At 36.5% G+C, this 23,835-nt stretch overlaps 1 long non-coding RNA gene across 2 annotated transcripts in view; it reads left to right on the forward strand.

Moving 5' to 3' along the window:
• LOC138064749 (uncharacterized) overlaps positions 1-23,835 on the forward strand; it is a 120,876-nt gene that overhangs the window by 62,900 nt on the left and 34,141 nt on the right. The window contains exons 2-3 of one of the 2 annotated variants that reach the window (XR_011138005.1): positions 42-250; positions 9,040-9,189. This is a non-coding gene — a long non-coding RNA (uncharacterized lncRNA). Of the gene's footprint in view, positions 1-41; positions 251-9,039; positions 9,190-23,835 lie in introns of those variants that run through there. The other variant, XR_011138006.1, reaches the window with a different exon arrangement.

A 23,835-nucleotide genomic window follows, 5' to 3' on the forward strand; every position in this document is an offset into this window, starting at 1 on the left:
AATAATTTCTCATTTTGTCCTCACTCTTGTAATCTGTGCAGGGTTAGCTACCAAAAGGAAATACCAGTCTGCTGAGACAATGAAACGGAGGACAGCCTATGTGAATACTGTGGATACTTCAAGATATTCCCTACAATTATGTCCCTGCTGATACATTGTCCATCTTCCAGTGATTCTTCTCACTCTGAAATGAAACTGTCAAATCCATAATGAGCCGAAGGAGCATTGGGCTTCTTGAATGATGAAAAAGGTATCTTTATTTTTCTTTTTTCACTTTTTCCTCTCCAGCATGGGGAAATGCCATCCTCTGTGTGCCTGAATTACCCACATATCCTGAGTTTACCCTGAAAACTCATTGTTAGGGCGGCAGATGGCTGGGGACCTTCAACTGCCTGGTATGAGAGTTTTATGAGAGTTTTATGAAAGGCCAGACATGGCCAGAACTCTAAGGGATAAATGTAATCACATTAAAAGAATAACAGTATTTGAAAACAGAGGAGGAAGATCCTGTATAAGCCTAGGTACATTGGGATGGAAACAACAAAAAATATATGGATTCTCTGAAACTGGTTAGTGTAACAATATGGGAAAATGGAGGGGGGGGGGAGTATCTGCATTAAAGTGATCTAAAAAATTAGAATTACCAAAAACTGTAGCTTAATTTTATTTTTTAAGCTATGTTGATTTAATAATAATAAAAATAAATAAATAGTGAAAAGAGAAGGAAAGAAAAAGATATATGGGATTTAAAATGGATTTTTTTTCCTGGTATTTTATTCAAAGGCAGTTTCCTTTTAATTTAATTGCATTTTGAAATCTAAAACTTTGCTAATAATTCAATATCCATATTCAAGCTACACGGTTCACCTTGTATTGGGAAAAGGTGAATTTTAAATCAAGTCGTGTATTGTAAAATATCCTCATTTGTTTAATGTGTTTTTATCTCTTATGATCGTATCATCCCTGATTCAATTAACTCAATGGTGACTCCTGGGTTTTCTTCAGATTTACTGCAGTAGGGTTTTTCTTTCTGGCATATCTGATATGCAGAGGAGTTACCTCCTGTCATTTCATTCAGAGACGGATGGAAATGCTAATTTTCTAGGGAGGAAATCTTTGTCTGCAGTTTTATTAGTAATATGACTCCAAATTATCTTACAGGTGTTTTTCACTGGTGAGGTTAGGCTCCATCTCAATCTGATAAGGCATTCCTAATAAGGGGAAATTAGGCCAGTACTCACCGAAAGAATAAAGTGCCATATGTCTTGACTTTTCATAGTGATCATTAAAACCCAGGAGGGTATGTATGCAGTGGGTTCAGTTCTGAGGAAAACAAAGAAAGTCTTCATGAAGCAGTTGTAGTTTTCTAACAAACAGCTAATTAGGATCAAGATATTAGGTACTCTGCTTAATATAGCAAGAGAAAGAATATGTCTGTGAGCAGAGGACTCTGCAAACTGATCTTTCATCTTCAATCTTGATAGTCTATTTTTACGCATGAGCATAGCCAAACAGGATCTGAGTTGATATATTCAGAAATCTTTGTAAATTAGTGAGAAAAGTGAATTATACCTCCATGCCATTTAATAATATCCCTGTGTTGGTGAACATTTTAAAAAGAATTCTTTTGTGTATATGTATATGTGTGTGTGCGTGTGGATTAAAATCTTTCGAAAGTCATAGACCTTATTTATGAACATTTGCTCGGGTTTTTGCTCACTTTTGAAGTACTTTTATTTTGTAACACTCTTAGGAGCTAAAGACCTGGTAATCCAAATAGTTAGTATTAACTTCACTCTGTGAACTAATCTGAGGTGAACTGTGGTTTCAATCACCTGAAGAAACTGTGATCTTTTCTCAGAAACCAAACCCTAGTCTTTTTTGACGTAGTGCAATAAAATAGTGAAGCCTTTAGAAAGTGACATTGCCATATTGTAGATGCAATTTCATACATGTTAAATGTTTGAGCTAACTGGTATTCAAACAATATTGGCCTACAAAAAGCGCAGAAGTCTTACTGCTGTTACTGAAAGGAATCATTTTGGCTTAAGTAACACTGGATTATATTTCTGGAGCCAAGATTCTCATCATCACAAATGTATGAAACCTAGAAGAAAACTAGGATTTTTGGGGTTATATTGACACTTTGACTGACAGTAAAAACTCTTAGGGTGGATTAAGACCAATTTTAAAGTTTCTTATTCTTAGATTAATTTTGATTTAATACGTCTTTAAAATCTGAGAGAGAAAAGTATTCCAAAATTGACTGGGAAACTCTGTTAAAAATTAGGGCAGCCTCCAAAGTGTTTATGGAGTAAATACGAAGCACTCTGACTCATGTTCTCTAAGCTTTTTGAGAAAATTTCCCCTGGGAAACTACATTTCACTATTTTAAGCATTCCAACTTCTATGTGACAAACGGTTTAGGGCCTGTAAGCCGTTCATTGATAATTACAATTTAATTATTAAGGAATAAAATATCTCATTTGCATCTTATATTTTTATAATAGTGGAGTTATAAAATATAAAGGCATTTGCAGTATGGTTAAAGATGTAAAATTTTCTACCAGGTTTTAGTGATGGATAGATGTGCGAGCAGATACTGCTGCCCCTTAGTGGCCTATCTATGAAACAGAGAATCCTCACTGCCAAGTGACTTTCTGCCTTATCATAACTAGCGTTTAGCCAATGTGTTACATATATTTGTTACATTTTACAGTTTTATTTTAAATGAATGATTAGAACTGTGATTTCTCAAATGCAATTTGTTTTTGCTCTTTATGTTGATTATTACAAAATGGCGATACATTTCAACCATACAACAATACATAAAGGATTAGACGGAATGTGAAAATATATTTTTGTAGGTATGTTCTATTCCGTTTAGCTCTCTAAAGCAGCAAAAAACAGTACCTTGTGGAAAAAATGTGAATGCAGTTAAATGGAAATACCCTACAACCCTGGGAATATTTGTCCCTTTCAAATTGCAGTGTAGCACAAAGATGGCAAAATGCGCTATAAATATAACTTAAGAAAAAGGTAAACGCAAGCTGCAGAAGTCAATTACTTTAGTTTTCAGCGGGGGTAGAATTTACTAACAAATGTATTAAAAAAACAAATGTGCTATGGAAAATATGCAGGAAGCTGTTTATAACACAGCTTCTGGAAGACTGAGGGCTAATGCAAGTGCTTAAATTCAGAGCAAATTAATCAAAAGCTTTGGAAAACACAGTAGTTACCTGAGAGAACTATATGTTCGTTAGTTCTTGGGCTTTCTTTCTTTTCGGAAGACCTATTTACCTTCTTAGAAAATAAACTATATTTTTAAAAGAACTACTATGATGCCTTTTATCTTTGATTTACTTTAAGAAAACATTATTCAAAGAGATTAATTGACAAAAAGAGTGGCATTTTCTACTTAGCTATCTAGGTCTATTTAGCTCTAGGAACAAATTAAAATTTCAGTCTATAGCTTCCAGGAAGGTCAAACATCTGACAGTCAGTATCATATGAAAACTTACTGGTTAGAATGAGGTGCCACACAAATATCTTGATTTTAAGAGGTTCTGCATTCTCAGCACCTTTGAAGAATCAGGCAGCTTGCTGAGGTGTTTGACATACCAGTTCTTAATTTTGAATTTGAAAAATTGTTTTTTTTTCTCACATGGGGTGTAAGCCCCTGAACAAGAGTTTAAATATGGATAACGTCAGTCCAGAAAAAGGAAACGAATCAACTGAGAAGTCTGGATTTGACTGTGGAGCTCTGACTGTGGTTCGTTCCTGATATTGTCTTTTGAGGACTTTAGCAACTGCCTTGTTTGTATTTGGTTCAGACATCTACTCATCACCTTTCTGAGACCACATTAAATGTTTCCAGCAAAGAAACAAACAATGCGAAGGTTGCTATATTACAGTACGATACATTGGCAGTTGACAGTCTGGACTGGATTTAACATTGTTTGCTAGTGGGGAGAGGAAATACTAAAGCTTAAAGGAAAATTCACTTTTATACGCTCAATTAGATGAACTTGTAAAGCAAAAAAAATATTTCCGGTGCTGCAGGAACCTGCAGATTCTTGAGAGAAACTGTAGATAAAAACTTGCAGTTCTCTTAAATTTCACAAGCTTCCAGGCTGTGGAAAACTGTGTAATTATTATCTCTTTGTGAATAAAGACCTTTTTCACACTGTCTAGAAAATGACGGTGCTGCAAAGCAGAGTTTATTTACATAATGGAGAATTTCAGCCTGACAATTACAGTGCATAACCTAGCCCAAAGAGGTAAAAAGATGTGGCAGGAGATTTACTGCTTTAAACAGCCATCACTCTGTACGGTTGAAAATTTTATGAACAGTGACAGGTTTACTAAATTCCAAAAGTTGCTTGCAGTAGTACCAAGGCCATCACGCAGAACTCAGCATGTTGCTCTCTGTTCACCCCCTATGGCACATTATTGGATGAACTTTCTCTGACTGTGAGCAATTTTGGCATTTTGGAACATACTGATGTAAGCCCCGGCTTCTGTCATCGATTTGAACTTAATCTGCATGTTGCATCTTTATTGTATTGCCATGATTCATTTAAAAGCAAATGCTTTTGAGCTTGGCTGGCTGGCTTTCACAATAGGGTGGGCAGCCAGAAAAGGAAAACACTTCAGTGCAGGGTTTTTTTGGCTTATGTCTGGAAGGGAAAATGGCTAAAAACATTAGTCTCCCCGCTATTCAGAGTTTTGACTGCTTTAGCTAGAGGGGCTGGATTCATGATCCATTTACTGTTTCCTGTCCAGCATCTACTTGGTGCATTATGTTCCACGTCTCTTTCCATTAGCTGAGCCCTGTATGATGTCAATTGAGAAGAGCAGTAACTGTACGTTATAAAATCCATGTAATGGTATGACAATGGCAGTGTTATAGTGGCCTTTTACTTTGTTCCCATGTACGTTTTATCATTATATTTCATGCCCAAAGCTCAACTGCAGTGAGAGAAAAGGGTTCAGCTATGGCCCAGCTGGAGTTTTAAATTCTTTCCCTGAAACATTACATAGGGGAGTACTTGATACATGGAAAACTCTGATATTCCTCTGAGTTTACCAAATGTAGGACAGTACTCTCAGTAACAGACCTGACAACATCATGGATTCTTCCCTTCGAAAAAAAAATGGCAAAAAAAATCTTACTGCAGTAGAAATTATATATTGTCAGAATATGCTTTTCTTTATCTCGTGTCACAGGGAAAGCATTTCTGGTGATGGTAAACTAATAACAAAGAAAATGAAACCTAAGATGTTCCTAAGAGACATGGTTACATTTAGATGTGGAAAGGAATTAACATAATGTGATTTTGGAGAGTGGACAAGCAAGGAGGTACTTTGTCCTTTGGTAAGAACTGCATGCTGATTTAAAGAGCTGGACTGTGTTTAGATTGAGGAATTACCAAAATTAGAATCACAGCAGCTGTTCAATTCATTGCATATTATTTTATACCCAAATTTATGTAAAAACATATATAAATATAGATTTGTTATGCTCTCTAAGAAAGCAATTACTGAGTGACTTTACAGTTACTTTCAATAATCACTGCAAAAGATACAGACAAATCCAAAAGAGCAGAAAGAATAATTTGGACTAAATCTGCAAGTCTGTCAGTAGCATATGCCTACACTGTGCCCCATTTCTGTACAGAGTTCCATAATTTCCTATATTGTATAGGTAAAACAAGATTATACATAGACCTGCCAGGCAACTATGGTTCTCCCTCTGGAACCAAGCAAACTACTGTGAAGGATGTCACCTTTCTCACTGCAGAAGACTAGAATCTAACTTTAAAGAACAAGATTTTTCAGCTGAAATAATAGCTAAAGAAAAAAATCTATTCATACCAGTCTTAAAAGTATCATGGAGGCATTGCAACTGTAGTGAGTGTTTTTTCTACTGACCATATCCAAAGTACTCTATGAGATTTATTAGAGATAAATAAATCTAATAGAGATTAATAGAGATTAGAGTGTAGGAATGTCTGTTCAGCATTTAAAAAAGGATTTCCATTCTGAAAGGTCAATTTCAATTCACTGTAGATTTTGTCAGTCTTCATCTTCCAAGCTGATATTTTGGAGTTTCATGTGCAGAAGGTAACAATTTTGCTTCAAAAAAGAAAGAGTATATATTTCTCACTATGTAAAAAAAAAAGCAAACATTTATTAGAGCATCTCTCAATGGTAGAATATGCATGCCTAGGAGAACGAGAGGTCCTGGAAGCAGGTGTCTGTGGACTAGGAAGGTAAAATGTGGATGGGTCACTCGACCACATTCTCTTTGTTGTGTGTAAACATGCACTATGCTGAGCATATGCGTATTTTTATAAAAAGTGGCATAAGGAAATGTTTCACGCCTATCACAGCAAAGCTTGTTTCATCACTGTATCATCAGCTAGAGTAAAATAATATGTTCCTAATGACTTCACGAAAAAAATCAAAGAATCCTTTTAGTAGCTAACTTGTTTTATTTTTCAGTGCTTTTTATTTGAAAAGGAGATGGGATTCCTACTTGTCTCCAAACAGAAAAGATGCACATAACTGGTCATTAAAATTTCCTCCTTTCCTGGATTTTGCTTTACTGATAACTCATTACAGACTTACATGATTATAGCAAACCAGTTCTTCTCTCTTCATAGGATGGCATATTTTAGTATCTCTGCAGGTTGTTCTCCCCTGCTCGTCCCGAGTCCCTAATTCTTTATACAAATAAGACTTTCACTTTTTATATCTTGATTGGAGCTCATGAGAATCATATAAGCAGCTGAAATTATTCTGCACTACCACACAGATTATTAGCCTCTAAGCTTGTAGAAAGTCATCAGAGGAGACCTGCACTTGTGCCAGTCTCTCTAGCTGTTATTTTATAAGTAATCTGGAAGCAGACTACTTCTGATACCAGCGAAGATCCTGGAGATCCAACGCGAAGGTTTAAAATACAGACAAGGAATGAATAGTACTAGCATATACTGAATCCTTGAAGATCCTGAAAACTGCTGAATTGCTAGTGCTATCGGACCCTAAAAGGACCCTCAAGAATGTTTAAATCTCAGAGAGAGTATTTTTTTTATTTCCGAGAGCAGATTCACATCACATTATCTAAAACCTCAGTTAAAAGAGGTTATACATTTATCCCTTCCGGCTTTTTCTTCTGTCTTTCTTAACTATACAGTATTTTGTAAAAGTAGTGGACAAATGAAGATTTAAGAACAGTTAGCTGTCTAGTTGCCATGGTTACCAACAGTAATCGACGCTGATTGCTGAATACAGTAAAATAGAAACAGAATGTACCATTTGAAAGAGGGTACATCTAGAATACGTAAAAGTAAATTAACACTGAAGAAAAAAACACAATTAATTTTAGACTAAGTACCCTACCTAATATAGTTCTATACACAAGGCATATTTTATGGGTGGCAGGGCAGTTAAAGAATACTGTCATCTTTTAGCAGAGGTTTTAAATAACGTGTCTCTTCAGTTCTTCAGCTGGAAGAGTGTATGTGTGTGAACGTGCAGACATGAATATCTGTTATAGGGTAGCAGACAAATAGTGTCCTTTATTCCGGATACTGATGATAGCCTACAATTTCATCTATGCTGTGTGTGGCAAAATGGTTTGGATATTATTCTAGATTACAGACAACTTACAAAGTCGGGCCATCCATTTTCCAAAGTCCTGCCCCATGCTGTCATTTTAGATGAAACACCTAAGGAACATCTGTTACGTAAATATAACAGAAGCAAATAAATAGATAATTGTCTATTTCCATACATAATGAATGTGGGCATCAAAAGCACTAAATTTTTGGTTTTGAGTAACTAGAACACAGGATGTCTCTGAATTTTCATAAAAACACTTTGTTTTGTTATTTTATATTTTTCTTTAACATTTGGAAGAAACTGACAGAACGCTAAGTCTTTTTTATATCCTTTCTTCTTGAATGTTTATTTAACCCCTAGGTTTATGCATAGTGAACCACGTTAGAGTTGACCTTGCTTTGAGGCAGGGAGATGAACTGGTAGGATTCCTCTATGATTTCATTCCATTTAAAAAGGTTTTGTGAGAGACAATCATCCCCTGAGCCGGGACACAGGAACGGGTAAAATTACTCTCATACTTGGCTAGTGCAGAAGGTGGATTTCTATAGCACCGTAGATTTTTTTTAACTGTTAATTTCTTTGCAACGCATACTGGCTACATGGAAATAATATTAGGTCCAATGACTTTTAGTGAGGAAATTGAAGTAGGTTTTCTAAGCACATGTGACTGAATTGAGACATTTAATGGCATTTCCACAAAAGCTCAGCTCCCACTAAGATAAAAAGCTGAATTTTTAAATGAACTGGGCATGTTTGCTACTGGGCACTTTGGAAAATCTGCTTTCTTAGGTGCCCAAAATTGGGCTACCTCATCAGCGGATGTAGAAGCTAAAAACTCAGAGTCCTATTAAACTAAAAGCAAAATCTGGTTTTGTATTGAATTGCCCCAGTGTCTCACGGTAACACATGCACTTATTTTGTTTGCCAACCAGTTAAAAAAGTAGTCTTGGCATAGTGCTCGTCAAGAAGAGAATTCAACAAGAAAGCACCACCAATAGAGCTAAAAGAGAGGAATGAAGAATAGTCAGTGAAAATAGCCATTCAAAACCAAAAACTAACCTGGATGCAATGTAATGCTAGTGAAAAGGAAAGATTTCAATTAGGATGGGGACCTTCATATGAGATCCCAGTGAAATAATTCTGAACAGTTAAAACTAAGAATTACCATGTCAATGAATAAGAAATAACTATCTTTAAGGTACCTCTGTGTTACTTGCTTTGACTCATGCTGCCAAACATTTCCTTACATCCTCAGTGAGACTGAATCAGGACCCTCTATGCCCAGGTGGTTGTGGACATACAGCCTTTCCAGGCTGTGGGATTGAATGTCTTTACTTTCTGTTGGCTTTCTGTAGAATTCCTGTAGTCCTTACAACTCAGTTGGACCCTATCTACATTTTGTTTCTGCAGCAGTATTTAGCAGAAGCCACCACTGTGAGGTCGACTGACCCCTTTCAGAATGGCACTGAAAAGGCAGTTTTGGAAGTTAGGGAAGGAATTGCCAGATTGGTTTTGCCTAGTGAAGCACTGGCTTTCAGAGCGTGGAAAGCACCTCTCCCCTGATTCTCCTGAATCACTTAGGTAAGTAAATGCCAGTTCCCTCATGCTTTCAACAGCAACTTGCTCTAGGCAAGTGGTACTTAAATGACAAAGGCAAGGAGATGACTGTGAATCCTCTGGGAAAACAGGAAGAGGGGGATTTTCTAAGTTTATTTCTTGCAAGGTGAGGACCTACTTTAGATCCTGGGGTTAAGGAATGAAGATGACAGCCCTTTATCCTGCCGTTATTTTTCCATCCCATTTTCCCTTTGATTCTTTCTGTGTCAGTGTAGTACTTCTCCTGTACATCTCCAGGAGATGACAACATGGATGATGTAATCCAGGACTGGCAACAGGACAGAATTCCTTTGTGGGGATATGGAGTTAGGACATGGCTGAAGACTGTGCCCAAACCCAGGAACTTGAGATTACTTCTGGCTGTAATAATATCAGAATAGCTATTGATACTTCACCACACTAAAAGTTTGTAATGAGTTACCTTGAAAAAATGAGTTGGCTTCAGGTGCTAGGCACTAATGCAGAGTGAAGACTGGAAGTTATGCTGCTCTAGAGTGGGAAGCTGTGTGAGAAACCATCCCTATTCAGCTGCTACTGCCCCTACCAGTCCCCTCGCATGGGTCTATGCTGTTGTCATAAAAGTGATTGTAATATTTTAAAGTGTTGTGAAAATGTACGTTAGCTAGGTTTAGACCTGGAAAACATACTCCAGAAGCAGCGTAAATAAGCTTAGCGTTCCATGTATCTGATCAGGGCTGTTTGTAATAGCTCATGTGCTGAGACAGAGCTGAATTGCTGCTGTGACAGCTGCATAGACAGATCCTCATCTGTTAAAAGGGCTACAGAGTTCAAAGTATTATTCCTAAGTTGTTTGTATGTGTGTATGTGTGTGTGTGTGTGTGTGCTTTTTTTTAAAACACGTATACCAGCATTTGCTCCCTATTGCTTTTCTACTGCTACGCTGTGGTAAAATTACATTTCAGTATCATGCTGCCCAGTCATATAGCTGGGAAATTATATTTTTATTTAGAAAAAGAAATGCTACCCCTGCTGCTAGGTAAATTTGCAAGGAGTATTTTGTGGCAGTGACAGTTTCACTCCAGATAACAAAGCATTATCCACAGGTTTAATTTTATTATTGCTTTTAGTTTTCTGCCAAGGATGCCTAATAAGAAAGGTCAAGGTATCATCAAAGCATAGACAGATTTTTGCTGAATGACATAAAACTGTCAGATGCTGAGCTTTGATGTTCCATTAAGTGATCGATGTAGATTACTGACTTTTGGCTAAATGCTGCTCAACTCTATAAGGTCAATATTTGTTAGTTCATTGGTAGAATAATTAATCAATCAATACAGGATGCTTGAAGTCAGGAAAAAAATATTGCCAAGCCTGTATGTCTAGCATTAGTAAATAAAATTATTTCACAACATCTTTGGAGTGTTATTAACTCCCTATGTGCAGAATTTATTTGTGACCATTACATTTCTAGTGGAAGGAAGAAAAAAATAATAATCCAAGTGAAGAGCACTTCTTGTAACCTTGAGCTCCTGGAACGAAAAACCTCTAACAGGCAGAGTGCATCATCATTAGTTCTTTCCTTTCACATCATCACACTCAGCTTGGCAAATAATTACATGCAATTTTTCTATTTTACAGTTGGGCCACATGACACAATGTTCTTTCTTCAAAGCTACTATCCAGGTTCTCCCATTTTGTCTCTTATTGTAGTCTATAGCATTGCCAGTAGCCTCTCAAATGTCTCCACTGGAAGCTTTTACAGCACTGCATGCATGTACAGGGCCTTGCACAACAAGGCTCTGAACTGTCAGCTAGGACTTTTAGACCACAGACTACTGTAATATTGATAAATAGGGACAAAGGGCTTTCATAAACACCCAGGGTATTTTCCAGATATAGCAGGTTTAAACTTCACAATCCCATTAGAGTTTATACCCTATGTACCTTACATTGCTTTCAACTCGCATGCAAAAAGCGCGTATAACCTTCTTGCTTTGAAAGCTCGGATGAGCACTTCTCCAGTCACTTCACATGTCCAGGCTGCTTTCAGAGTGTGAGGAATGAAAGTAAGTCATCCTTCTAAGAGGATTACAAAAAGACATAATTATAATGGAGGATTTTGAATAAGTTTAAAAACAGATCACTTTATATATTTTATAGTTTTGCACACACATATGTCATCTTTTAATGGTAAGTTTCTGCATTCTCAAGCACAGTAAGACCTTGATCTATGCATGACACTATAAAAATAATATATCATAATAAAAGAGTTCTTTTAAAATGATCACATAAAATTGATGGTTACATTCAATAATGGGATCCAAATGTGTTCTTAAAAATTAAGGAAACGCCCTATTGCATGTTTGAAGAATAAGTAGTTAACGCCTGTGGCAAAACTCCCCAAGGAAGGAAGTACACATATTTTTTTCTTTGTATTTTTCTTCTTACCACATGTAAACTCTATATCAAAATTAATTGAAAGAAGTGGAAAAGAAGGGAATTCCAATACAGATATGAGTTTTCCTAAGAACATTCATGTAGAACTTGATAAAAAGCCAGGGAAAAATCAGTTTCCTGTATTTTCAATGGTGAAAGACACACTTGTATTATGTCAAAGCTTAAGAGCTCCATGGCAGCTGGCTTGCAAATACTAGACCTAGATAAAGGCATCTCCCTTTGGAGATGGCTTTGATTTTTAGCTAGACCATGCTGTGATTTATGTAATTCCTCCAGCCATGCAGCATGACAGAGAGATGCTGCAAGGGAGGGACTGAGTACTAGTACACTACAGTCCTTTCCTTGCCACATGACACTGAGGGTACATTGTTCAGAGCAACTGGGTTTGCACGAAGTATTGTGGGGACAGAAAATATGCTTTAAACCCTATTTTTCCTGACAGCAACAGGGAAGGCTTTTACTTTCATTTTACCAATGGAGAAAAGATGCACAGAGAGCCTACAAATCTTGAATTTGTAGGGTAGGGCAGGGTAGGAAACTGCATCCAGATTTACCAAACTATAGGTATATTTTGGATCAAGTCAAAATATGTAAGCCTCTTAGTACTTTACCAAAATTGCCAGAAGTTTGATATACTTTTAGAAGGATTCTAATTCAAAGCATATTCCAGTTATACTCTTCTTGTTTTCTTGTGGTCACCTCAAAGTTATAGATTTGCGAAGCCTTGTTAATTGGTAACTGTATTATTTGTTTTTTTAAGAGGGATTTTATTATGAAAATATTTGCCTGTGATTTGCCATGGTGGAGCTCAGAAAACACAGTCTCAGAGATCTTCTGTCATGTTACTGGTTAGTTTGAAGGTTGCGTAAAGTCAATGTAAGACCACAAATTAGGAGAAAATTCTCTGACATAACTTCTCCAACAAAGGTGACAAGTTTTACAATTCGGCTTTTCAATATATTACCTTGGGGTTTAATTTTTCTGGATATTGCTATTGAATTTGAGGAATGTATTTCTGTTCAAATACTCTAGTAACATTAGAGATCCACTTGTCTTGCTCTGTCATCTACTCATTTAGGTTGAGATGACTCAAGGTGTCAGATGGCCTGAGTTTTACAGAAGGGAAAAAGAGCACTTGAGTAAAGTTTCCTACACACCGTGCTTCACTGGACTGTACTGGGTTACTGTGCCGCAACTCATTATATCACATCACAACTAACACGTCATGACAGAAATAAGTCAATGGGGACATGAGGTCCCACAACACTTAACTCTAGCAAATGTGTACAAAGCAGAAAATCAAATGGCGTTGAAACAGAGATTGTGCCTCAGATACTATAATTTCGTTTTCACTAAGGGCTTTGACACAGTGGTTCTGAGATTTTTACTCTAATTAAAAAAAAACCATCATCCAAACTGTGGCCCCAAGCAGGTATTAAGAATCTGTCTGCCATGCAAGCACAGGAAACTCTGCTCTGTTTGAGCAACAATTCCTCTGAATATCAGAAGCCTCAACAGCAGGTTTTTTCCTTCATATGAGACTGCAAAAAGTGTCTCCAAACTTATGTGTTTCTGTTGTTGTGCTTGCTATTGTACCTCATCAGGATGCAAATATCTCTGTGCTGAGTGCTGTACAGACATACAGGAAGATATATTCTCTGATTCAACATAAGTAATTTGACATTTAAGAATGCTAGTTTTCCTGAAAGATCCAAAAAGCTGCTTCCCCTGGGAATCAGTAAAAAAGAATCTGGGCTTCAGTGAGGGTGTAAGTTACAATGTAACAGTCTCTTTATCATCAGGAGACGCTGAAGAGCCTTTAAAGGAGGTAACATTATTGTCTCAGTTTTATAGACAAGGAGAAGAGCAATGAAGTGATTTGTTCAGAATGACCCAAGAGATGAGTGGCCAAGGCGAGGCCACAGGTAATGCCACTGGAGCAGTGAATAAATGCTACTTTGTCCGCTCCGTGGAGTGCATGTTCTGTGGCTGCTGATGAAGAAGATTTCCAAGGAGTAACAACATGCCCAACATGTGCTCAAATGCACCTGGAGTACAAGCATGCTTAAAAACTGGCTGGCTGTAATCTTTTGAAAATGTTTTCAAGGAAGGTAGTTCTTCAAAACAGTTATGGTAATTAAGCTCTGACCTTTTAAGTTTTTTAACTACTGGAATTGATCGGTTTCTGAAGAATTTTGTGCAGCTTTTCTCAACTTTTTGTCCCCTTTTGGCTGAAAGCATTTATTCAGAAGTGAATGCAAACTTTTGCTCTCTGGGAATTTTATCCCGAAACAATTTTTTATGACAGTGGTATTAAAAGTATATATTAAAAAGTTAAATCCAAGCCAAAAAAAGAGAAAGGTGATCAATCGTTTCCTATTTATCCATCTTTTTATTTTCTATGTTTGGTTGCAAGAAAAAATAAGAGTTATAGGGTTCACCAGTATTTAAAGCTGTGTGTTTTGTCTTGAGGCCTGTCAGACTGAGCAGCATTCAATGTAAAACTGCAAAATTAACAACTGTTAGGAAGAGGTCTTACAAATAGCAGTAGCAAATGTCTCAGGGATCCTTTAGCATGTCTTGATGGCGTCTTTAGCATGAGCTATGAGTTGTGTACAGATGCAGCTTGATACAGAGATGGATAACTGTTTTAAAAGCAGGAAGCTTAGCAGGTAGGTTTTCTAAGCCAGGCAGGTTGCCAATCTGGAGGGACTGGAATAGCAACCAGTGTAGTAGGTATAATTATTTTCTGGCTTAGAGGAAAGTACAGTGCTGTGAAATTTTCTTTACAGAGTGGAGTTTGTTAGGACTAGAGATTTGGAGGTTATGTACATGTATTTCTCAGTATCTTAACCTATATTTTCACATGTTTTTAACAGACAGATATAGAAGAAAGGTTTTTATGAAAGCTGATGGCATACACGTTTGCTAATATCTATTATACCTAATAAAGAAATGTTACAATGATGGAAGTAATAGGCAGCATCTAGATTATGGATTCTGATAGGAAGCACTAAACATAAAAGTGTTGTCCTCCTCTGGCTGCCTGGGGGCTGTCTTAAGTGCTAAGCTTTTGATCATAGTGACAGTTTTAAACCCCTTAAGAAAACTAGAACTGAGAATAAAAAAGCTGACAGCTGTGGTTCACCTCTCTGTCTCTCTTTGCCTTCCTATTATCCTAAACCCTTGAAGATCTCCAGAGAGAGATACAGCTCATACTGCACACATGATGAAACAGCACTCATCATGTGTCCCTTGCAAGTGAACTATATGTCCTTTTTACTTCTGTCAGGTTACTGAAGGCATGACCCTCAAGATATGAGCACAGGCTACTCAAAGAACTAGGATGCTGCAAGTTTATAATATATTTTGTATCCTTTTGTCTGCATGAATTCTGAATTCCAGTTGCTATTGAATGGATATCAGGCACTAGGTAGTTGGTGGTTTACATAAATTAAACTGTGAAACCAATCAACCTCTCTGAAAAAAAGGCCTTGTTAGGAGCAGAAGTAGTTTAAAAAAAAGAATAAATGAACCAAAAAATCATTTGGCAGTATAATAATTATTATGTGATTAAAAAGTTTCAGGATGTATTTGGCCAAGGAATTAAAGCAGATAAAATGTCAACATGTCAGATTAATAGTAAGTCTATCCTAGCTATAGATGTTGTTGCTGTAATTACGACAGTCATAATCATTCTAGAAGAAAAGACAAATCCTTAGGTGTAGGAATACATACATTCAGAATTTATATGCCAACACAAAAGCAGACTTTTACAAATGCAGATGCGTGATTGCAAATTTTGCAGGTATAGCTGAAAAGATCTATTCCAAAAAGAGCTAGTAACAGCTACTGTAATATGAGCTATTGAGGTCTCTAATGCCACCTGTACAAATTCTTTATCACAGTCAGTACAGCTGAATGGCTACATGGGGAATTGCAGAAACAGTAGATGAGCCATTCCACTGACGGCCTTGAAGGACATTGTAATGATCTATTGTCCTTAATCAAGAATTCTATGGCTTCAAAATTCTCTTTCCCATATACCACTTTATAAAGTCACCATAGTTTATGGATCACAATGAGTGATTGCGTGTTTGGAAGCACCACAAGCCGAAATTACACTCCAGCTGTGATTAAGAAACTTTTAAAATTCTTGTACTGTAGATGAAGTGAAAGTAAAAAAGAAAAAAATGCCTTCTGCTACAGCATCTGACAAATCTGCTTCAGTGGAATTCTGATATAGGTTGCTGACAGACTGATAAATTGTTGCAGGCTCCACTTAAAACAAGTTAGATTTCTCTTACTGGTAGGGAAATTTTCTATTGACTTCTGGGATGCGATCAGAATTAGACAGAGCCAACCATGTCCTTGGTAAATAAAATGTACTGTCTTATCTGGTTAGGCTTGTCATTATCCACTGAGTTTCTAAAGACAATAACAGAGTTTCATCCAGTAATCTCTGAATGCTTCTGAGAATTCTGGACATGACATTGGGCTACGACACTAAAACAAACCAAAAAAACCTCCCTCTAAAAGAATCAGTTCAGTCTGAAATACATACTTTTTTGTCAAAATAAAATAAAAATCTCAATCTATGAAGATATTTTGCAGTGTATGGAAACTGGGATGCTACATATAGTGTCATGTGCAGCACACCTGATACACTGGATTTTCTCTACATGAATCTACAGTACTTCGTGCATTTTCAGGACAGATGCAGGAGCATTCTTCAAGAAGCGCAAGAATATACTGATTTGTTAAAGCCTTGTATTGCTGAGGCCCTTGTGTTTTTTGGTCAGGATGGTGCCTGCTCTTGGATTTATGCACACAGTACCAAGAATAGTAAATAAGCTCAGTTAACAGTGATGTAGTCAGCAATGTAAATGTGCTTCAGATTTCCTTGAACAATGTTATATGGGACATTCTCAGTTTGGAGACTGCTGTTCAAGTTCAATTAAGCATTTTAGCTGAGAGCAACAAATAAGAGTATGGAAAAAACAATACGTAGAAGAGAGCAAGCAGTTCAGGATTTTTGAGGTGGACAGCACTGTTGATCTTACTAAGTCCAGAATCAACAAGGAAAATGACAGAGTAATTGTAAGGATTGATATGGCTCCTAGGTCCTTCAGAGCAATGAGAGATATATTTATACTGCAAAAACATGTAATGTATCACTGTAATTTTGTATTTTGCAGCCAAAAGCTTTCTAAGGTTGAAAGCTTAACAAACAGGTAAGTAATGGAGAAGGAGTACTTCAACGCTCTATATAATCCAAGCAAGCTTTAAAGTCTTAAGTATCTTTGTAACTTCCTTTTTAGGAAGTAAGCCCAGTTTTGCAAAGGACTACATATGTACTTTGCTTCATCCTCATACTTCACTGAATTGTGGCTAAAAAGCTGTTGCATCATATGTGTCAAATTTGTCACCATATAATTTTCTTCTAAAAGATGCACAGTTACAATCCTCTTCATATTTGATGATGTTGATAAAACACCATCAACTTTTTAATTACATTGGTAGTCTCAGTTACAGAAATTACATCAAACAATATAATACATTCTAGATTTTTACAGCTTAGTAATTGTATTCTCTACTTCCAAACCAGTCTGATTGATTGCATATACAAATTTAAAACTCAGATCAGAATTTGAATTTAGAGCTCAGCTGAGCCTGTCCTAGACATAGAACAGGCATGGCATGAAAGTCAAATAGCTACCACCTAATTGTAGAGAATATCTGACTCAGGATCTGGTTTCAGGATTGAGACCTATCATACAGCATAGAGTATTGATTTTAGTGAAGTCCATTTAGGATTGCCTTTACAGAGAATTGATAAAAATTGGAAATGCCATATTCTGTTTCTAACACAGAATATGTTCATTAAAGAATAGCATTCAAGAAGTTATTATGTATAAAAATGGTATAGGACAATATTCATTTATATAGGACAATATTTATTTATTTATTTATAATATCCTGCGTCTATCATCCTAATGCCCCGGTTACGGTCTCTGAGAGTTTGCTCATATTTTCCTTGCTGTATTTATAGGTGATGACAACTTTAATAGGCTACTTAGCCTCTGTAATATTCTAAATTTGAGTTTTATTTCATTTAATTTGATTCTTAGTTTAATAGTTCTCATTTTCAGTGTCAGGTCAAAATGAAGGCAGAAGTAATGGATAAAGAGATATTGCTAATAAAGAGATATTGCCACTGTTTATGAATTCTTTTTACAACTGCAGGACAAACTCTATTATTTTTTCAAGAACATTTCAATCAAACTCAAATCAATTTTCATCAAAAACTTTTAATAAAATTAATAATTAACAAATATGAGTGTTATCTATTAAAATAAATTTGCAGTTACTCAGTTATTAAAAGGATGTATTCAATGTATTTGCATGGTCCATGTTCTAAAAAAATCCATCTTAGTAAACAATGTCTTTGTTTTGGTGAAGTTTTCAGTGCTCAACCCAACAGTGTATGTGAGCAAGCCAAATAGTCGACTAGAAACCCCTCAATTGTGAGCGAAGTGGCAAAGGGAAACATCTGATAAAAACAAAACAATGCAAAATCATTTGCTGAATCTTCACTTATTTGTTCCAAAAGAGGGCAGCAAATGTCTATCTATCTTTCTGGTCAGCAGTGGTCACCGATGGAAGATTGATGCAGACCTTTCCTATATTCACAACTTAAAGTACTTTTTATGATCAGAAAGGATTTTTAGGGAAAGTGAACCTGATTGATTGGCTGGTATATGCCATATATGTTATTTAAAATATTAACAGGAGGAAGAGATTGAATGCTGGAATTTTCCTTTAACTTATTCTACATATGGTAAAATACAGTTCAGAACAAACACAGTGAAATAACCAGTGCAATTCCTAATAAAATCTGTCATAGTTTCTTTTACAACCGTATTCAATTTCCTCCTTATTTTCTCTCTCGCATAACACTGAAAACAGAGCATAAAAATAAACAGGTTCCCACTCAGCCCAAAAGGCCATGCAGGGAAAAACGACAGAAACATCTTTGGTAATATGGAATTAGATGCCTTACAGTACAGTGGGGGGATGTAGGACCAATATACATCCTCCGAAAGAGTCAACTAGAAAAAGCAAAGATGAAATAAGTCTTTTTTTCTAAAAGTTTGTACACTCAGGGAAAAATGCTGCTTCTTCTTATTTAGAAACCTGAAAAAAGGGTATATATATATAATTTATAGACTATTTTACTGCTCACATTACTACTCCTCCTAAATATAGCATAGTAATCCTCACCACTATGAATGTGCATTCTCATGTTCACAATGGCATGCACTTATGCATGCATTTGAGTATTTCTTTTCAGCCACCACATTTTCCATTTGTTTGCATGGATGCTCATTGCAAAAGTAGCTAGTGTTTAAAACAGGGAAAAATAAGGAAGGAAAAAGAATTCTATTGCCAGATAAAAGCAAAGAAGTAATTCAAAATCTTTCTAGTTCTTTCTTTTCTTTTTTTAAATAAGATGAACGGAAGTGGGGTTTTAGAACTCTAGGATATATTTTTTTTATATTTAGAGTGACTGACTTTTTAAAATAGAAACCTATGAAAAAATTACGCAATATGTTGAAAATCTTTTGCCTGGCTTTTGCAGAATTAGAAGACTTTTTTGAGACGTGTAGGAATGGTTTACAAGAATATAATGTAGAGCTCTAAGCCAATGTTAGATGACACATTGTGCATTATGAATAAAACATCTTGAAATATGTATGTGGTGGTAAATTCTTATAGTATTGAAATCTTTGAATTCTGTGTGTTTGTTCAGTTGCTTAAACAATTTATTTTTACCATTGAAATGGAACATGGCCTAAAATATGTAAAGGGCGTTATGTTAGAAGGCATGTTAGAAGGCTCTCAGCCTACTCGTTTTCAGTTTACTTTCTGCTATATTAATATTATTTGTCTTCTTAAAAACATTTGGATTTTTTAGATATTAACTCACGTGTTACTAGTTGGCTGGAGGTTGCTCTTAGAACCTCACACGACTATTTAAAATGCTTAGAGTTTGGCTAAATTCAAATTTAAAGCAGATCACCTGGGCCTTGTCCAGTTGAGGTTCGACAAGCTCCAGGAATGGAAATTCCACAGCCTCTCTGGACAACCTGTTCCAGCATTTATCCACCCTCCTAGGAGTGAATTTTGGTCTTTATGTCCAGCTGGAATTTCTCTTGTTAGACTTCATGACTTTAGCCTCTTCTCCTTTCACTGTGCAACTCCCAGAAGAGTCAGCTCTGTCTTGTCAATAACCCCTCTTTGTACAGATACACATCTGCAGAAAATGTTTACTAGAAAAAGCAAGGATGAAATTAAGAATTTTTTCTATCATATTTCTGTAGGATTTCTACAAGACTAAGACTTCTGTAAGACGACAGTCTCATAGTCTTCTGTGACTGGGTCTCCTCCTCTTCTGTAGGCTAGCCACACTACTTCTCTCAGCTTATCATCTCATACCATGCTCCCACCCTGAAGCGTTTTGGTGGACTATGGCTGGACTTTCTCCAGTTTGTCAAAATCTGCCTCGAAGTGAGGGGCACAATACCCAGCACAGTTTTCCGCATGTGCCTTAGTGAGTGCTGAATAGAGGAAAATAGTCACTTCTGTTGACCTGCTGGTTGTGGTCTTACAAATGAAGCCCAGTATCCGTTAACCTGCACTGCCACAAGGGCACACCACTGACTCATGTTCAAGGTGTCATCCACCAGAACTCCCAAGTCCTTTTGTGTATAGCTGCTACCTATGCAGGTGGGCTGCAGCCTGCATTAATGCATGAAGGTACTCCCAGGTGCAGGACTTTAAATTTACCTTCATTGAGCTTCATGAGGTTCCTGTCAGCCCATTCATGTAGTGTGTTTAGGTGCTGGCCTATATAGGAGTATGTCTAAGGAGATATTTTTTCCAAAGCATGCAAATAATTAAGTGCTGTTACCACATTTTTAAAAGTGAGTTAAGCATGTAGACCTGACATGTCTTTGAGCAACAAGACCTAGTCCTCCACTGACTTCACATATTCACTCTGATTTTGATTTTATTGGAAGTTTGGTGACTAATATCCTTAAGGTACCAAGCCACGTGGATGCAAGTTGATTATCAATGAAATGTATGCTTTCTGCAGTGTAAAATGAGACAATGCTAAGTGACATTTAGAATAATAGAGAATATTCTGTAAGAATATTAACGATAAGAGAAAGACAAAGGAACGTTTTGGTCAAATCACTATTCAACAAGTGGGGAAAGCTATTGCTGCATAACACAGAACTTTAAAGTGTCTAATTTTTTTTGTTATGGATTTTCACTAAAAATCAGACATCTGTCACATTTTATATTTATGGAAACAGGCCAAAACTTTGGCCTTGAGTAGGGAAAGGACAGGTTAAATCACTCAGAATGTTCTGTTTTTCAGATCAGCTGAGCCCAAAAAACTTCAAAAGCTGGCTAAATAGCTCAGTACAGTTAACAATAAATGCAGTACCAGAAAACCATAAAAGGGAAAACATGGTATCTGTATTTTTAAAAGGAAAAGGAACTGTTGGAGAATTATAGACCTGTTATGTTAACTTCAATCCTAGAAAAATACTGGAATGAATAATCAAAGCAATGGGTTGCGTGCATTTGGAAGAAAATACAGAAAGGAGTAATGAGCAACACTGATGAGTTACAATTAAATTGTGTCAAACTAGTCTAACGTCTTATTACAGCAGATTAAAAGGAATTGTGAATAAAGAAGAAACAACAGGCCCCATGTGTTCTGACTTCAGCAAGGCTTATATTTCATACAGCATTACTACAAGCTGATCAGGGATCATGGTCAAAACAAAAACACAACAGTATAATTGCAAAGCTAGTTAGTAAATTATAATCAATGGCAGTGATTGACAGTCCAAATGGAAACATGGTTTTGGGGGAGGGAAGACTTTTCTGTGGTCAGTTATCGTTCATTTTTAGTTTACGACCTGGACGATAAAAAGGAGAGAACGGTCATAGCATTTGCTGTTCTTTCCAAGCTGGGAAGATGGCAAGTATGCTGAACTGCAGAATTAGAGCTCAAAGTCATCCTAAAAGATTGTATATGCACTCTGAAATTTGAAATGTTATGTAATAGGGACAAAAATTTTCACTTTATCAAAAATATTTAGCTACATGTAGAGAGTGCAGGGAAACCTGGCTAGGTAGGAATTATCTAAAAAATGTCCCAGGAGTTATTTTAGATCACAACAGGAATACGAGACAAAAATATTATGTTATTCTGAGAAAAAAAAATACTATATGAAGATGTATAAACAGGATTATGGTTTATAAGACATGAAAAAATTGTTCTGCTCTGTTTAGCACAGGGAAAGCCTTAGCTGTAGTATGGCAGCCAGTTATGGACATCATACTTTGAGAGAGATGTGGACAGTTCCAGAAGAGGCTGGAGGAGATCCACAAGAATGATAAGGGTTTAGGAAATATGACAGTTGAGGAAAGATTGAGTCAGATAGGATTGCTTAGTCTAAAGAAAGTTGAGCATGTTGACCTTCAAACAGATATAAAGGAAGAAGCAGTATACTGTCTACAAACACGGTGGGTAGAAAAAGAAGTCATGGCCTAAACTGCAGCAGGAGAGATCCAGGTTAGACATTAGGGAATAAGGTGAAGTAGTAATGATGGTGAAGCACTAAAATGGATTGCCTCGAAAGACTGTGGAATCCTCATCACTGGAGGCTGTTTGTAGTGGTTTAGGCAAAATTCTGGCAGGAATAATTTAGGGCTAGATGAGCCTGTCTTAGGATAAAGGGATTTAGCACAGGGAAGCAGAAATGAGATCCCCTACTGTACAGTTCATTTCGTGAATTGGACTTCGGTGTTTTGCGGCAATTGTCGTTAGGTTCCTTCCCCAAATGATGGAAAACTTCACATTTCCTTATACCACCCAACTCTTTTAGGAATTATTTCTGATAAACATAACTCTAAAAGAATACTCTAAATGTATTTCATTTATGTGGAGAAGGAAAAAGTCACATTTCCTAAGAACTAGGGTAAAGTTATTAACAATATCTAAGTTGGATACTTAGCAAATGGAACTTAATCCTGTGGGTTAGAAATTAAAATTGTTTTGTTTTCCTCCACCTTTTTTCACTTAGAGAACAATTGCTGTTGATATTTCCTTGAATATTTTTTTAATTCTCACTGAATAGCTAAATAAATGTAAACAATTACAATACTTATGTTGCTACTACAACTAATTGTAATATTAAATTCCCCCTGTGAATGGAATTTTAATGTTCTTTGTGGTGTTTTGTCAGCAATTTTCCTGCTGTTTAAAAGATTAGTGTCTAATGGGATTAAGGTGGATAATCAAATCTCAAACTGGAATCTGGGTATGAGGTTTGGATGCCTGGAAAGTACTTCCTTACTGAATATGAATGAAAGATGTTTAGTGCTTAAAGTAGAGACAAATAAATGGAACACCATTTTTTTTTACACTGTGGTATTACCTCAGAGTTCTTCTTGGCAAAGAACTTGGATTACTTTGTGATAGTTAGACAATATGAAGAACAAATCCAGCTCATCCACCAATATCTGTGATTGAAATAACATTTCAATGGACTTCATACTGTATTATGGTATCCAGAGGATGTTTGAATATGTTTTTGCCTGGAATATTTAGCGCAGTGTTGAACCTATTGGTGTTTTAAATCTTAAGCTTTACCTGTGGGCATACAATATTGGAGGTGATGATTTTCAGCTTTCCCATCTCAGATGCAGTTCCGGGCTCTGTGTGTTTGTGTGTGCAGGTGAGAGAGATGGGGAGAAAGGTTATGCCTGATATTAGGTGATGATTGCATGTGATCTGCACATAGTAGCTATGAAACCTGCTTTGTAAACTGTAGAAGAATAAGGGGTAGCAACTGAATTCCCTGTTGAAGTTTACCTACGCATGTTGTAATAACAAAAGGAGAAAAAAGGTCAGTGATATGAGCTACCAAAACTCCTGTTAATTGCTATCATGTCTACTTTGAGTACTGTTTGTAAGTTGGAATACAGTGACAGACAGTAGGCAACCTCTTGGAGACCATAGTCATCTGGAAATTGTCTTGTGTGTTTGGCATGATCTATGGATATGGCTTCTCTAAGGTGTCTTCT

Source organism: Struthio camelus, chromosome Z (assembly GCF_040807025.1).
Source record: "Struthio camelus isolate bStrCam1 chromosome Z, bStrCam1.hap1, whole genome shotgun sequence".
NCBI classification, from domain to species: Eukaryota; Metazoa; Chordata; class Aves; order Struthioniformes; family Struthionidae; genus Struthio; species Struthio camelus.